Source organism: Melospiza melodia, chromosome 16 (assembly GCF_035770615.1).
Source record: "Melospiza melodia melodia isolate bMelMel2 chromosome 16, bMelMel2.pri, whole genome shotgun sequence".
NCBI classification, from domain to species: domain Eukaryota; kingdom Metazoa; phylum Chordata; class Aves; order Passeriformes; family Passerellidae; genus Melospiza; species Melospiza melodia.
This window is the reverse complement of record NC_086209.1, coordinates 10,514,924-10,532,669: the sequence shown is the minus strand read 5'-3', so window position 1 is coordinate 10,532,669 and position 17,746 is coordinate 10,514,924. Positions and strand designations below refer to the sequence as shown.

At 41.4% G+C, this 17,746-nt stretch overlaps 1 protein-coding gene across 5 annotated transcripts in view; it reads right to left on the bottom strand.

The window, feature by feature from the left end:
* Positions 1-17,746, bottom strand: part of TENM1 (teneurin transmembrane protein 1) — a 770,840-nt gene that overhangs the window by 294,784 nt on the left and 458,310 nt on the right. Inside the window, exon 1 of one of the 5 annotated variants that reach the window (XM_063170578.1) lies at positions 11,946-12,110. The exons of the other annotated variants lie outside the window; for them this stretch is intronic. The gene's annotated coding sequence lies outside the window, so the exon portion shown is untranslated. Of the gene's footprint in view, positions 1-11,945; positions 12,111-17,746 lie in introns of those variants that run through there. 5 annotated transcript variants of the gene reach the window in all.

Genomic DNA, 17,746 nt, shown 5'->3' with positions numbered 1-17,746 from the left:
ATATGCAACCAGCATTTTCTGCTGGATACCTCCCATGCTGAAGAAGTACAGTAACATAAGCTGAAGTTTGGGCTCAGAAACTATTTACTTCACAGCATGCAAAGTATTAGGTGCTGAAGAAAAATTAGGAGAGTTGTGTCAGTGACCCTCAAAACACAAACCAGTTATTCTCCTGAATATTTCTAAAGATTAATTAAATGCCTTTAAAATTAAATGCCTTAAAAAAATTAAACACGTGAGAAGTGTGAGCAGCAATATGATCCACAATGCAAAATAAACAAATGAGATACTAAGATCTGCTGTTTCTCAGTTCATCTCCCAGGAAAACTAGCACTCCATGGCTGAAGGCTACAAATATTTACTTTTCCCTCTTATCCAAACCTGAAAAGTTTATCAACATTTTTAAACGTAGGAATAATAGCCCAAAAGTCCATTGCCTCAAGAACTACACAAATAAGACTTACCTTTAAATTTCATTCAGAAAAAACCCTTTAAACTCCAGTCATTCACCTTACCATTGCAAATTACAGCTTCAATTCCATTAGGCAAGTTGAAGAAAAGGTGAAATTGTTGTGCAAAAACCAAACTCAAAGACTGGATTGTTTTAAAGACTCAGAACAACTTGTTGCTAAGTTCCTTACATCATTCTATAAGCACCTTTTACTATGGAAAGAATTTTTATCTGATATCCTTTGAAATTGTTTCATGTATATGACTGCAAAGGAGGAATTAACTGATTTTAATTAATTTTTTCAATAAAATAAAATTCCAGAAAGTCCATAGTATTAAGAATTCAAAGGGACACTTGTCATCTTGAATGCCATTCATGACAAAGAACTAATTTCTCAAGAATTATATTCTGTAGCTAATGCTATCCATCCTTGGATTCACAATTTCAATGAATGCTCATTTATTTAGAGGCGTATTCTCCAAATACACATATTTTTACTCTACAACTATGCCTTTGTTCAGATCAGAGGTACACTAATAGGAGGACTTGAACACTAAACTGAACCTTGCTGTGTCTGGCCACCACCTCTACCATCAATGAAGAGTAGCCAGGTCAAAATAATATTCCTTGTTTATGGGTTTGTTAGAGAAATGCAGACAAGAAGCATGACACTGAATTAGAACATCCATTTTTTTAATCTCATACAGAAAACCCTATGTTTGACCCCCACATTATCCCTTTATTCATGTAAAATTCTTAAACTGCTTGTCCATAGCAAGAACTTCATCTAAGCTGCTCAGGGAATGTCAAGAGAAAGATTTAGAAGAGGTATCTTTAGTCTTTTAGTCATAACTAAGAAAACATAAAAGTGGATGCATACTTGGCATTGCAGATCTCCGATTCTAAAAATAATTCCCCATCCACCCACAATCTTCTTGAAGAAGTTTACAAGTTGACCCAAGTGTTTAAAATTGCAACAGAGCATTTAGGGGTTTTTTTAAATTCTCTTTATAAAGAAAGCTTCCATGTAACAGAAAAACCATGGAGAGAGTATAGTTAGAGCAGCTTTGCTGCTTTGAAACCTAGAAGGGTAAGACCCCAAGCAGGACACAGCTGCCTATATATGAATGTGCAACAGGCACTTGGTACTTTACAGTCCTGCTTCAGAAACTGTTCTGCTAAAAAAATCTGACACCTGATATTCAGAGCTATCTTACTCTGCCACTGCTGGCCACCCACCTTAGAGGTCCTCAGGGACCTTCCCAAACACCACTGACGGGTGTGTGGAAGGAGGGAAGAACTGGAGAGGATAAAAAGGCACCCGAGAGGGGAGAACATTGCTGCACTGGAGAGGGCAACCCACCTTCAGAGATGAGTGGAACTGCTCTCTCAGACTTCTAAGACCAAGCAGCAGAAGCAGATAAAACAGAGCTGCTTTAGTTCCCCATTAATTGGATACCAGAAGGGGAAAAGTGAATTTGGATATAATCTGGGAATCCTCAGAAACTGCACATAATAAATTACACTGCAGGGAGTGTCATCTACATATTCCCCAAAACAGATGAGTTATTTCAGCAAGCAGGAAACAACAAATCTTTATTTCTACTAATTCTGTTATCATTGCCCCTTAGGCCTATACAGCTCATCTACTGTCCAATTTTAGCTGTGTGCTTCCCCAGAAAGATAATCTTTCTGAAACAGTGTCCTTTCCTGCCCTTCTTTTTCTTTAAATATGTAAATCTCATTCTGTGTAAGAAAAAGCATTGAAACATTTAAAAGGGCTAAAATAGTAATTCCTGCAAATGATAGATTTTTTTAATGAGCACTACTTAGCAGAGAGCTCAATTTGAACTGCCATGGTAGACAAAGTTTGCTTTCCCATTAGTAATGAACTATGCCTTTGTACTCAAATGGAACAGGATGCTCAGCTCCCAGGATAACTATCAGGAGAAGAGCTCGTTTTATTCTGCAGACAAAGTAGAAACCATACTTAAGGTTTTGTCCTTAGGAGCTGAAACCATAACAGAAGACCAGTTTTGTTAACAGTTTAAGGAAATAACCTTTTTAAAGTTTCCATAATATAACATTATGACCTAAAGCAATTTTGATACAAGTTTCCTGTGGTCATAATCACCTTCATAGTACATATAGTTGTTTTCTCATCTATTAACAGCCTTGTAATTCCACAGCCCTTTTATGTTGGAACGCTAAATCAGCTTTGGAGGGAAATTTTTGCACCAATGCAAACAACTTCTGTTAATAGGCACAATGCTATTTAAGCCTTCTAGTGCCTACAGACAACAGGCGTCAAGAACACATTTCTGACCCCCAGGCAAAGCATCAGGGAAAAATCAAAACAACAGCTATGAGGTTTATTTCTTAATTACAATAAGCTGTCTGCAAATTCAGGGTATAACAGCCTCGAACTGATCTCACTCATCCTCATTGTAGGAAATTAATACTGAAGTTGTTTCTGCAGATCAGTTAATAGTAAATAAACATTTACTGGAGGGATTTTTGAAAAATGCCTCATTTCTACTTCTAATTTATTTCAAACTTTGTCATTTGTAAGGTTTCCATTAATACATTATCCAAACAACAATTCAGAAAGTTGGTTCCAGATTCATCATCCTCCTTCACTTCTCTCATGCTCTTCACAAGAAATTTGTGGAAGGGGTCACAGTTCATTGAAAAGAAGAAAAACCTGTGCACATATCAAAACATTACGTCTTCCCTCACAAATCACAGCAGTCTCAGTAGTCAGTGTGAAGATGGGTCAGAGAATCACAGAAAATCCCAGACTGGAAGAGACCTACAGGGATCATTGAAGTCCAACTCCTGGCCCTGCAGGGGACACCCCAGTGATCACGGCCTGGGTCTCAGAACACTCTCCCAACTACTCCTTCAATGCTGCTTCCAGAAAAGCTGTGAAGTTCAGGTTTTTACTGACCCTGTTGTCACAAATTTTCCTGTGAAATTTGACATAAACAGCAAATATACCAGAAGTTAATTATACAGGACCCCACTGTAGTCTAACACAAGCTCAGAGGTAGGGGAAGCACATGTACATGTCACTACAAATATTTATACAAGTGCAGTGTTTGATTACATCAGTCAAGGCAAATTTAGACTAGTTCAGATTTGCCAAAAGCATTTTGCTAACAATTGGTATCAGTGGCATGAGCCTGCCTGTGGCAGCCTACCTGGAACATGACAGCAAACAGGGAACACCCTTGGCCTTTTTCACTGCTCCAGTCACACAGCTTCATTCTCCTGCTCCACCTCACCTCATCTCCTCACTCTGCACCATTTTCAAATCACCTTCAGCATATTCAGCTTTGGCCTAGAAGAGCAGCTGGTTTCTTTCCCTTCCCAATTATTTCTCACCTATCCTTTCTGCCCAAATCTTTCCTAAATGATTCCCAACTTAAACTCTTGAACACCCAACGTTTCTCTGACACTGAGCAGCAGCACTCTACTGAGAGCCTTTTCCCTTTGATTTCATTCCATGGTCTTTACTCCCCTTGATATTTTAAAATTAGCTTATAAATTCTGAGGAGAAAGGGTGACAGTAGATACAGCAGAATTTTTCATACTGTATTGTAACATGCAATATAAGAGTGATTCTTGATTCAGGTTTTTCCTTTTTAGGATGTAGGTAGTTTGGGCTACTTTTTGGATAGAGGCAGATGTCCTCCAGAAAAGTATAACTACTTCTATAAATAGAAAAGTGCTGACATAGAATACAATTAAAACAAACAAACAAACCAACCAACCAACCAAAATCTATAAAACATTCAGTTTTGTTTGGAAACAAAGCCAACTACTTAAGGGTACCCTGGTACTACAGCCGTGCCCTTTTCATACAAAATATTGGGCTCTCATTAGTTTTATTTTATTTAGGAGTACATTTTAATATTCCTCCAATGAAATATTTTTAATGGATATTGTACTTATGTTCGCAAAATATTTTGATGCATTTATGACTTAAGCTGCAGCCCTACACTTATCCCTTCGGTGTGGCAATCCCCACCATTAAAAAGGCAGAGCAAAACAAAAAAGCTGAACACACTATTCATGCAGTCTATTTCAAACAGATGTCAGAGACATTCTATTATTTTTAGATCAGACCATTGATCTGCAAGATGATGAGCAAAGAAAAAGATCTGCTAACCTAAAATGTGTGACTCTTATTTACTCTCCATGTTCAATCAATAAGGTAAAACATTACTAGAATATGAAGAGCCATGATTTGATTTACTCCTGCTTCTCATGTTCTGGTGTGAAATCCACCATCCACCACAGAACTGTTTATATTTCACTCACTACCACTTTGTTATTATATAAATATAAATTACTTAGGCAGAAATGGTTCCAGATTTTCCAGCTCTAATGAAGGTGCTGGACTTCTCTGGCTGACATAGCTGAGCTCTTGGTGCTTATCCCCAGACACTGACTCCCCCTGTAACCACCCTGCACACTGACCACAGCTGTTAGGATGGAATAAGAGCCTGCAAACCCTTGCTCGCAGCTTCTGCTTGTTAAGAACTGGTACACATTAGAAAGATTTCATGCCTTTTAGTCAACTACAAACAAAAGCACATATGGAGAAGGAGCAGAAACACATATTTCTCTTGTGGCATTCCTGCATCTGACTTTGAGTAATTTCTTGTAAAAATGAGAACTTGTCTCCACCTGATAACAAGGTAGATGGTACACTTAGCACCCAGCATGCTGATGGTTACTGAAATGTCAAAGGTTACTCATTAAGCATGGGGCAGGAATGACTAACACTCCACGGGCCCCATTTGTGTTGGCTTGATGATTTATGGCACAGCAGTAGTAAGCAATGATAAAACACAATATAATTGTATGTCTGTAAAAAGTTCTGAACACAGAAAACCTAAGAGAGGTTTTTAAATCACAAGTAACACAGACACCTACGATCCAGCAGTCATATTCTGAGACTTATGAAATAAAAAAATAACTTTTAATTTAATTTTTGATTATTTTTATTAACTTGAGCATACGGTCTACATTCAATGTAAAAGCGTAAATATATATATATACACACATATACATACAAGATGACTTCCAGCATCTCTCAATTTCCATACATCTGCCATTTCTAGAAACAGTTACAAGTCTGAAAGCACAAAAGGTTATGTGGCAAATACCTAGGAGAACTCCAAAGCTGCTCCATTCAATACCCAATCACACAAACTCAAGAAATCCAACCTGCTGGTTCCATATTCAGCAGAGGAGAACACACAAGTCTTCACCATCTCAGTTCTCCAAAATAAATCCATCCTCACTCCCAGCTGATGAATCTGTTACATTAAATTTTGACTCTTCATCAGTTCAAGAGAAAAGGGAAACATGCTGAGTTCAATACAGAAGCTTCAACATCAAGCCACAGAAGAGACAAAGCTTTAGTGCTGGCAGGAAGTGAACTGCTTCTGAAAGCTTGAAAAGAAAAGAGCTTCCTTTTCTTTCAGACTAACTGGAACTTTAACAGAGAAGCTTTGAAAATACCAGTTACTTACTGACAGATAATCAGAATCCAGCTAGACTGGCAACAAGAGCACTCAACTCACATGCCCAATCTGTGGAAAGGGCAGGCAGAGTCAAACATCCTTGGCTCAAGAAAATAAGAGAAAAAAGTACCAAAACTTACTCCATGTAAGTAAATAAAGATTACTCAGCAACATGAATATGAGAAATGCCTCATCTCCTTGCACACCAGAATGCTCTTCACAAAGTCATCTGTCTTTTTTTCCCCTTAGGGACTTTCTATGGAGATTAATTTTTATGCCTCGTTTCATTATTATTCAGGAAACTGCTTTAGATTTTGTGTTCAAATATAACAGCAACAGTTAAGTTAGAAACTGCAGTTTTAGGATGCATTTCCCCCACCATTTTAGGACTCATTTCAACTTTTAAAATACCTTGAAATTACTCTCAACGTAGAAGTTAAAAGTAAAGGAGTTTTCATCCTCTGGAAGGTATTTTTTTCCTGACATTCAATTAACCCTGTATCACTGATATTAATATTTCAATTTCCACTAAAGTTGTATTTCTGGTGCTTTTTCATTGCTCAAACAGGTTTTTAAATTTATTAAAGACACATTAAGGTAAAACCAATGGCATTTAATATAGTGAATTAAATGAACAGGTAACACCTACAAGCTATTTTAAAAAAGTAAAGAACCATCTAAATTACTTCTCCTGTCAAGTATAAATACTAGTGGCATTACTGTGTTGCATAATGCAAACGACAGCTATAATTTATACACAAAGATTGCCATGTTATAGTGTTGTCATCTCATTGCAGGTGTTCCATACTGCTGTCTTCTATCACAAAAGTTCCATACCTTCTGGGTGTTTCTCATGGACAGTTCCTCAGAGCACTGACTCTTTCTCCTTCACAAAGCACCCAACTGACTGCAGCTCCCTTCTCACCCAGCCACCCCACTCTTTTACAGCATCTTCTTCTCATTGCTTACAGCTCTGGCCTGTTAAAGTCAGGCCTGTTCCTGATCTTTGATAATTGGCCCAGCTGCAACTCCTTAGGGGTGAGATTACTTTCCACACCATCTTTATTTTCTTATATTCTATCCCCCCACATTATAGTGCATCAAATTTTAAGATGCATGAAGGCTTTCAAGCAAATAAACAGAAAACACTTAAGCATTAACAAATAAAAAAGGAGTTTTTCTGAAGTTAGATGGTAATGGCAGACTTCAGCTTCATCCACGTGAACTGATTTTTAAGCATACCAGTAAAAGACTTTTTTTAAGGAATTAATATTTATGTGGTTTCAGCCATAGGCAAAGATGGATGAGGACTGAAATCTGCTCATTTAAGCAATCTCATTATGAAATGCAACAGAAGAGTCTCAAGAACAGGCTTATCAAAGTGCCAAGATAAGAATATAACTAATATCTCCTTTTTACTTAAGCAGCATCAAAATCTTACTTTCCATCCAACAGAAGTACCATTTAACATAATTTCCCTCTTATTTCACTCATAGAGATCAACTGACACATAGCACATTTCTGTCTCTTTCTTAAGTTAAGTGTTTGATTCACAGAAAGCAGAACAACAGCAAGATACATGTTGGATAGTCACTTTGGAGGAGGCATCTACCACTGGCACTTCCATCATAGTGTAAAACCTACAGCTACAGCTGTACTACAGAATAATTCTGTGCATCTGTGATAGCTCAGCCAAATATTACTGTGCTGTGTCCTTGGTCAAGAAACCACAAAAAGTAAGTTAGTAAAATGGCAAGCTGAGGGAGGGACAAGTCTACCTCTAACTGATTTCAATAAACTTTGAATATGCCACTTATCAGTACTTCAGCAAAATGCTCAATCTTTTAAAAGAACTATCTGCCTGGTAAAATAATGATGATGATGGTGAGCATCAGTGAGAAACTGGGAAGATACAAAAGCCCTCAGTGATGCAGTGCTGGTCTGGCAGAACAATGGAAAGGTTGAAATGCTGGTAGCTGGTTGATCTGTCTGCCACCACAGATGACAGGTTTGCATGCTACCTAGACTAAACTTAGATACAGAGCTTTTTGTTCTCTAATTTCAATTAGAATTGGAATTTCAACTTTGTCATCCCAGTTACAAACCAGCATCATACAGAAATGCAGCACTGCTGATGAACAGAAGCTTGGATAACCACCTGTAACTTTTCTGTATCAGCAGAGTGTAAGACTCAATCAGCCTCTACAGGAGAGCAACAGCATCGCTTTAACATGTGTCCACCTAAGATTCCACAAAACCTTACATTATAAAAATCAGCAAATTTTTCTAAACATGGTATTTTTTTCTGAACCAAAACCTTCACAAGTCTCAGCTTCAATGTAGTTTCCCCAAACACAGCAAGCATTTTCATTTGTGAGACAAGAATGATTTTTATTTATTCACTGGAAAGGACTGTAGTCAAATACCGATATCAACAACAATGACTTAAACAGAATGAGGGATAATGGCTTCCAGCTGAAGGTGAGCCAATTTAGATTAAAGAAGAAGTTTTTATAGTATTGGTGATGAGACAGTGGCACAAGTTGCCCAGAGAGGTGGTGCAGGCCCCATCCTTGGAAGCATTCAAGGTCAGGTTGGAAAGGGCTCTGAGCAACCTGATCTACTTGAAGATATTCCTGCTGATTGCAGAGGAGTTGGAATGGATGACCTTTAAACGTCCATTCCAACCCAAACTATTCTGAGTCTGTGAAATTCTCCTTACTGTTTTAATACTGTGATATTTAACTTCTGCATAGGTTTTAGAAACGTAAGTTGTCATCAACTTGTGTATGTAATGCACAAAAATCTTGGGAAATCTAAAGTTTGTACTCTGGGATCATAACCAAACTTTAAAGGTGAGCAAAAAAAGGTGAGCAAAAAAAACCCGACACTGTATTTCCTTTTCTTAACTCATATAAAGGCTGCATAAGTATTACAGCACTTCATGCACCCACCACTCTAAAACACTAAAGAAGCCAAACAGATTAGTGACTGCAATACTTAAAACTGCTTCCACCAACAATTACCAAACTACAGTTTGACTTGATCCTATTTTCACAACTTTGAAGGCAGAAAATTTTGGACTTCAAATCAGTAGACTCGGGACTGGGCCTTTAGAGAAAGAGCAAAACTGTATTAATGTTTGGTCTCACAAAAGTTATCATGAACTCAGTTGTGCTGAACTGTCAAATATAATCAATGGGCACATCGAAATGAACAAGAAACAGACAAGAAAACAGAAACTCGTGAATTTCAGACATAGTTCCATCACCATAGTTTATATCTGGACTCTAAAACATTTCAAAATCTAGTCCCACACAGTCATTGTGAGACACTGGCAGTCATTGTGACAGAAGCAAAGACAGGACACAGCATTCTCTCAGTCTGTAAGATGGGAACAAAAAACATTCCTGACCAAATGGAGAGGACTCTTCTCCCATATTCAAAGCCCTAAGATTGTGATAAATTAAGCAGCATTATTCTTCCTACATTTTTCAGATTAGGATCATTTAAAAATTAAATGCATACCGTTTAGACCTCATGAATCACATTGAAATAATGTCCTGTCTCCTCCAATTAACATCAACACCAATTCTCTAAATTTCCTATCTCATTGGAAAGAAGGAAGTATACATCTACCTGTTCCAAAGCCATTACTGCAGAGCAGAACATTGCACAGCTCCATATGCGACTACAGGCACACGTGTGAGCAACCAGGTAATTTCTTCATTTTTCAAAACTACCATTTTAACTATGATGCCACATCAAATGAGTAATAGACTTCCTTTGCCACAGTTTTCCTCAGATGACACTGCTTTTATAGAACTCTGAATACACTTCAATGGCTTTTTTACACATAAGCCATCAATACAATATGTTCATTTACTTCCACATCTGACTACTTGAAGTGTTGAGAGTAGTAATTTGCATTCCCACATTCTTAAAAGCTGCTTTTAATAAGAATTTTCTCGTTTGCTATTTATACACATCATTTAAATACTTAAAATTTGGCAACTGAAAGGAACTGTTCTCTTTAAAATAAAGGATTTTTATTTCAGTATTTGAAATATAATTGTCTTGGGATTTTATTTGGTTTTGATTGAGGTTTTTTTAAAAATCAGATATTCAGAGAAAAATCCTACTGGATATGTGTTATTCAGAAAACTTGGAACCATTCTTTGAAACAAAACTGTGATTAAAAAAAGAAACAAAAAAAGGCACACCAAAAACAACAATAAAAACCACACAAGACTGAGAGAGGTTCCTAAAATCCCCAGCAGTTTAGAGATTTGAGTTCTTAAAACAAACCAGCAAGCCAAAATCCCCAAGACACACAGTTATACTAAAACTACAGTATCAACTTCTGATGAATTTATGTTATCAATATGATATCTATAGGGATAGCTGGCTATTAAGAAGATTGCATTTTGCTGTGAAAAAGTGTTTTGAGATTAATCCACAGCATTAAGGGTCATGCATAAAATAAGCTTTGAAAAGAAACTATGGACAAGGAAGAAGGAAAGCTGTTGGGGCTGTATCTCACCTTCTGGTGTATAGCTCTTCCCCTACTACAGTTTATCTTGCTCTCTGTGATTCACAAAGTGCTCACTACAACACCAGCAACTCCACACTTCAAATATCAAACTGCTTTACGTTAAGCTTCACAATTAACAGGTAAAATCCAGGCACTAGGAGGGGTGGGGGTTTGTTACTGCAAAACCATTTGGAGACACAGAAGATGTCTGAGATGCTTGCCCCACCACACGGACAGTTGGTATTTATTTCCACAGTCAGTGTATCTGACTCGTTAATTACCAGGGAAGCATCAGCACAATCAAGATGGGTATCTACAATCTTTGAATATTGGGAAAACAATCAATATAAGACTATCACTAAGATAGTTAGTTACTACACAGCCTAAAGAGGTAGCATATATTTAATCCAAATAAAGGGGAAGGTGGGCAGCTCTTGTCATTGATTTCAGTATAAGAACACGTAAAGCCCAGATCTGCTAAGGTAAACGTGTTGCCACTCAGCACGGCAAGAGCATACAGTTAATACTACAGAGGCAGGTTCCTCACTATGTACCACAATCATATCCACAGCCGCTCTGAGCACACACCAAGCTTAAACCGTCAGTCACGAGCTGCAGCCGTAAGGTGTTTTAGAGAAAAAACAGCTGGAAGCAGCAGAGCAGCGTAACGCCTGCATGTACACACGCCTTGACTAAAGGAGATTACCAGATCCCACAACCGGTGGCAGAAGAATACACCAAGCACACGTTTAGCAGATTAAGCCTGCGGAGCGGTGAGACATCAGGCTGCTCCATCCTCCAGCTGGGAGCAGCGCGGTCCCGCTGCCCCGGCGGAGCCACCTCACCCTACGCGCACCGAGATGCGGCTTTTCACGCGAGCGGCCCCGCAACGCCAGCGCGGAGCCGGAGCCCGGCCCCCGGCAGCGCCCCGCCTTTCGCCGCACCCCGCGGAGAGCCGCGCACCGCGCCGCGCCCCGCTCCGCCTCGGGCACGGGGAGCCGCTGCCGCCCCGGGCGATGGCACCGCGCTCAGAGCGCCGCTCCGCGCCCACACACCGCGCCCGGCAACCGCGGGAGAAGGAGCCCTGCTGTAGGCGTGCGGGGCGCCGGGCTCAGCCCCGAGCGCGGCATCGCTGCCGGGAGCCCGCTCCCGCAGCCGCGCGGTGCCCGCACGAACCGCCCCGGAGCCCGGCAGCCGCCCGCCGGCACCGCGTCCGCACGGCGCACACGGAGCCGCACGTACACACCCAGTGCCATCCAAAAACCCCTCCGGGAGCGCCCGGCGGCTCCCGCTCCGGCGGGGCAAGGCATCCCCGGCGGCGCCCGGCGCTACCCTCGCCGCCCCGGCTCGGACGCCGCTGCCCCCCGCGAAACGCGAAGTTCGGGCGCCCGCGGCGCCGCTCCCGCCTCCCCGGCAAACTTACCGAGCGCGGCCACCGGCTGAACTTTCAGCAGCGCCCCGGCTCAGCCCCGCCGACGGCTTCGCCCATCGCCTCTAGGTGCGGTGCCCGCGCCCTGCTCCCCGGCGGCTGCGGCGCGGGCCAATATAAATCCACATCGCCGCTGCCGGCGGCTCCCCCGCAGCCCGCCCTGGCCCCTCCGCCCCGCCGGGGGGACGCGCCGGCTGCTGCTGCTGCTGCTGCTGCCGAGGCTCGCCCCGCAGCTGCCCGCACCAGGCGCTGGGAGCCGAGGCGTGAAGGGACGCGGGGCCGGCGCGGCGCAGCCCCGCCGCTGCTGCCGCCGCCGCTGCTCTCCGGCGGGTGTAGTGTCAGCGGCGCCGCTCGCTCTCAGGGTGGGATTTTTCTTTTTTTTCTCTCTTTTTTTTTTCCCCTTTTCGGCTCCTCCGCTGTTAATGAGCATGCCCGGGAGAGCTGCGCAGGCGCCTTGCCCGCCGCCGCGCCTCGAGCCGCCTCGCGCCGACCTCGGCGGGCGAGGGCTGAGGGGGCGCGAGCGGCGCCGGGGCTGCCCCGCGGCGGGCGGGCGGGCGGGAGTGAGGGGGCGCGGGCCGGGGGAGGGACCGGGCGGCGGCGGCGGCTGAGGCGGCCCCGCCCGTGGCCGAGCAGGATTCGGGCAGAGTTCGGCAAGTCTGCGGGCAGGTGAGGCGGCTGCGCTCGCCTCGGGGAGGGATGCTGCCCCGGCTCCCCGCTCGTCCCGGGCCTCTGCCTTGGGATGTAGCGCAGAACACCTAAATAATTTACGTTGCTCGGGAAATCAGACCGATAGTGGAATCAAGGCGTGGGAGAGGGACGCTGATTTAAACAAGGTGCTTCAGCAGCCTTCCTTTCGCTATGTGAGTTTATTAAAGTGGGGATCTCCGGTGGCCACCTCAATTAACAGTCCCCGGTCTTAGCAGAGGGGAACTGCAGCTGGTGATGATCTCTATAATTTCATCATTTCTACACGGTTTATACTCAAGAAGGCATACAAGGTGTAGAGGTTATTACCACCTGCTCTTTTCATAACAGCTAATTCTGCAGCAGCACTTATTCGTAAAAATTTTATTGTGCTGAAGAAATGCAAGGAACTGGAAAAGGTGTGCCTGTGAGGCTGGACCTGGCTCATCAGTCTGCCTCCATCCTGGTCTATGTTCATATGGATACTGCATACACATATCTGTCAATTGCTAAAAATCACTGAGGTTATTTACATCATTTAGCTTGTGCATTCAGTCCCAGGAAAACATTGTGAAAAAAGCGTGCAATTCACTATTGCTGTTACTTCTTTGTAAGTTCTGTAAGTCTTTCGTAAGTTTCTGCATGGACCACCCAAAGTGGAGTCCTTTTGTTTACTCTGTGCTGTGCCCCAGAACGTACTTCCTTCAGACAGTTAATTTATGGTGTTTATATAAGTATTTGGAGAAATTAACATCTTCAAGGTACCTATGTAATATCTTGGAATGCATAAATAAAAAATAATAAATTAGGTAAAATCATCTGTTATTCAATACATTACTTTCATAGGAAGCCCAGAAAAGCCAGAAGTAACCAAATCTATTTCTCATTAATCTTGAAGCTATTCAACAATATTCATCGTTAACTATTTCTACAAGTTAATTATTTTAAGCTAAAACAGTCATCTCAAATTTCTGTGATTTAGTCCTGGTAGATGTAGTAAAGATCAGCAGTATAGATCAGTCTGAGTTCTTCTGAGCCTAAAGTAAAATGTAAATTTCCTTCCCAGTGGACATGTTTGTTTTGGTTTCTTCTCTCTCTGGACAGACTTTAACATTTGTCACTCATTAACACAAAAATTAGATAACATGGATATAACTCAAAACCAAAGAAAGAAAAAGGTCTTGAATGAAGTCACCATGTTAGTCACAGAAACATAAACCAAGACAGCTGACCCATCTGGATTCCAGGTTTTAAGATAGTACCAAAGTGAAGTAAATATTGTCTGTGGGCAGACAAGGAACACAAATTAATAATAATTCTTCTTCTTGGAATCCTATAGAATTGCCTGTTGTAGTCATTAACGTACAGTAGTCAGAAAAAGATGGTAGCCTCATCAAGGGAAAGCATAAAAAGATAACCACTGGAGGTGGATGTTCAGTTCTACCTCTGTCTCTTCAGCCTCTGCTGAGGAAAATGAAATAACATGGCTCAACTCAGCAGTGGAAAATTGTTCCCAGGTATCGAGTGTCTGATGTATATGTATATATATATGTGATAATTTCAGATACCCATGGATGTTCCCTAATGAGTTAGGGAAACTCAAAAGATCTGCTTGGAGAACCATGCAGATACTATGTATTATTCCATGAAAAAGATGCAGAAGAAAGTGTGAAATTTTAGGTGTTACATGCAAGTTCCAACAGAAATAGGAGCAGATCCCAGTGGGCATCCTGTGGGATAGTAAGAGTGGGACAATAAGAGTTCAGGGGAAATGCTCCAGTGGAAGGAACAGATACAGATAGAGAGCTTTCCCAGGATCAGGATGAATATTTTTATACCTGGAAACAAGAGTCCTTAAGCACATCAAACCTAAATACATTTAGAAAAAAGAATTCTGAGCCTCAGATTTCACAGCCAAGCCTGCTAAACTAGTTTAAAAGAAAACAACGAGTAAATATTTCTAGAAATACTGGTGCTAACTGGAATTTTCCTACACAGGTAGGTTCATATAGCATTACAGCTCTCTGCAGTGGAGATTTTCTCTGTAAGTGGCAGGGGGTGGTATCTCGAGTGCACAGGTGCAGCACTCATCATTGCAGACTGATGCTGAGGACTGGCTTGACACCTTTGGCTCACTCAAGTTCAGATGAGCCTCCTGAGTGAGTCATTGTCTCTACCTGCTGAGATATGCTGAAGCACTGGTTTTAAATTTTCCTCCTGGGGGAATAAAGATCATTGACTGCATTGCAACAATCTGGGTTGAGACCTGAGACACAGCTGCTGGTCTCACAGCTGAAGAGGAACTTTTCAACCCACCTGGGGTAGGATTATCACCATTCACCAAAGTTCTGTCAGTCTGTGCTTCTGAGAATGGTGCTGAAAGTTCCTCGTTGTGCCTCTGTTGTTTCAATCAGATGAATTCCTCAAAAACTTCTCTGAAATTGTGTGGAATTTTTCCAGTTTATACTAGACTGCTTTCCTGATGACTGTGAGACATAAGACACATCCCTAAATAGTTGAAGTGGTTGTTTGATTTGCCATTTGTAGAAATAACTCCTTCTTACAGTTAGCAGGCTTCAAAACACCGAGGCAAGAGGTCAGCCAGATCCCAATGGTAACACACAAAATACAAGGTTCAACTCCATAGAATCATGGAACAGTTTTTGTTGGAAGTGACCTTTAAAGACCATTTCATTCCAACCCTCTGCCATGTGCAGGGTCACCTGGCACTAGACCAGGTTGTTGAGAGCTCCATCCAATCTGACCTTGAACACTTCAGGGATGGGGCATTCACAGCCCCCTGGGCAAGCTGTGCCAGTGCTTCAGCACCCTCACAGCAAAGAAGGTCCTCTTAATACCTCATCAGGTACCTACCTTTAGGCAGCTTGAAGCCATTCCCCCTGTCCTGTCACTCCATGTCCTTGTAAGAAGTTTCTATTACAGCTCTCTTATTGCCCTGTAAGGTACTGGAAAGACTTCGTTTCTTTCTGTCTTTTCAACAGAAAAAACCTATTTCAGAAAGGTGATGGAATATTTACAGTGAGTCCCTTAATACTGCTAGTAAACTACTCAAATATAAAGGGCATTGAGATCCCAGCTGTCTGACAGAAAGTGACAGAAGGGACTGAGTAGCACTAATAACAGTGCCCTGCCCCTTTTGGAACAGGGAGAAAAATTACAAGGACATTAGAGACATTGTCAACCTCTAAAAGGACACTGTTGAGGGAGAGCCTGTGGTGTACATCAACATGGGATCCCAACCATACCACACAAGGTTGCAATTTTTTTTAAAAACCCAGGTTTATACTTGATGAAACTAATGAGACTGATCCTTCATGCAGAGTTTGCACAGTGGGTTTGGAAAATGTCAATTTTTTTAAATGATACCTTACATCAGTCTGACAGAAGTGCATGAGGCGTGGATGTAAAATATGATCAAAACAGAAGTCTAACTGTCCCCAATGCAAATTCTCTGTAATGATGCACTAACTGAAGGGTAAAAGAGAATCAGGATAATTTTTTTAACACTTATCAGCATACCATGCCATTATATGTTTTTCTAGTTATGTGTGTACTGAAAATTGATACATTGCACTAAAGTGAGGTACAGATACACAGTCTTGCACTTAGTCTGGGAACATTCAAATTTTTAAAGATGAGAAAAGTGAAAGTGAGCTGTGAAACACCAATCAGAAGTTTTTAATTTCTGGACCAGAAGAAGGGGCCAGAAAGTAGGGACAGTTGCTATTCTGTTTCATTCTCAGATGGAAGACCTGACTTTTGTGAAGCTAGGTTAAATACACCAAGGTGTAGAAAACTGACTATGAAATTGCTCTCCCATAGTATTACCAGTTCTTGAACAGGTTTTGTCCCAGAATTTCTGCAAGATACTGTACTTCATATAATAGAACTAAAAGAGAAGTAACTGCAATTTCTGATGGGATATTTCTTTCCAGAAACTGCACTCCCAGAACCAAGTGGATAGAGAGAAGTGATTTTTTTTTTTTTAAAAAGAAATGAAAACTGATGTATTTTCATAGTCAAGTTGGTGGAAAAAATGTACCAGAAATAGATTTGTTTACAGAACAGCTTCTACCGTGCAAAAGACTGAAGGAAGCAGCACTGCCTTGTAGGATGTTTACAGGCTATGAAAGAGGAATCCAAACATGACACTGACTCTCTCTCAAGGCTCTCCATCTCTACATGACACTGGTCTCCTTTGTTCCCTTTTTAAATTTTCAAAGAAAAGAATAGGTTTTACAGTGTCATGTCTCACATTCAGAAAGAACTCCTGTAAATAACTGCAAACATTCTCACAAAATTCACCTCTAAGCTATCTTGTTGCAAGATGCCTACTGAAAAAATCTGGCAGTAGTTGGGCTGTTCATGTGCTGCGGCTGCTCATGAATTGACCAAAAATGCAAGCGAGTTTCCGGATAAATTCTCATGTACTTGGATATATCGATTATTCTAAACTTACAGTAGCAAAAATTATGCATAATTCTGACAAATATGGCTCCTTCGTGAGCTTGCAGTGGGGAGTAGAGGAAGCGCTGCGGTGTGGATGCCTGGGGAGGCGCGTTCCGGGCTGATTTTCCCGTCCCACGAACACAAGGTGGTGCTGATGCTCCTGGCACCGGGGCTGATTCGCCACTTCCCAGGAAGCCTGGCTTGGGTGGTGGCCGCCGGTGTGTACCTGCGGTGCCTGCTACTTCATTTGCCTTCAGTTAATTATAAGAAATATTAATGTTTAAAGTTACACTCTTGGGTTTTCTTTTTTTTTTTTGATAAACTGGGAGAAAAAAAATCAATTTCCAACTGACACAGAGAAATTTTTTCTTCATTATTTTGGTTTGAACTACAGAACCCTCCAAACAGACCAGTTAGATCTCCCAGCTTCCCTCCAAGACCCAAATAAAAATGAATTCTAGGTCATGAATAAAAAGGCAAAAATATGTAAGAGCATCCATATATTTTCAGATCTTAAGAAAAAAATGAGAAAACCCATAAATTCACATGAAAGCAACATGCAAAATGTATAAATAAGTGTACAGCCAGGTAATTGAAAGGAGCTGGAGTTATGAAAAGATTAGTTTAAATGCTTTGCTGCC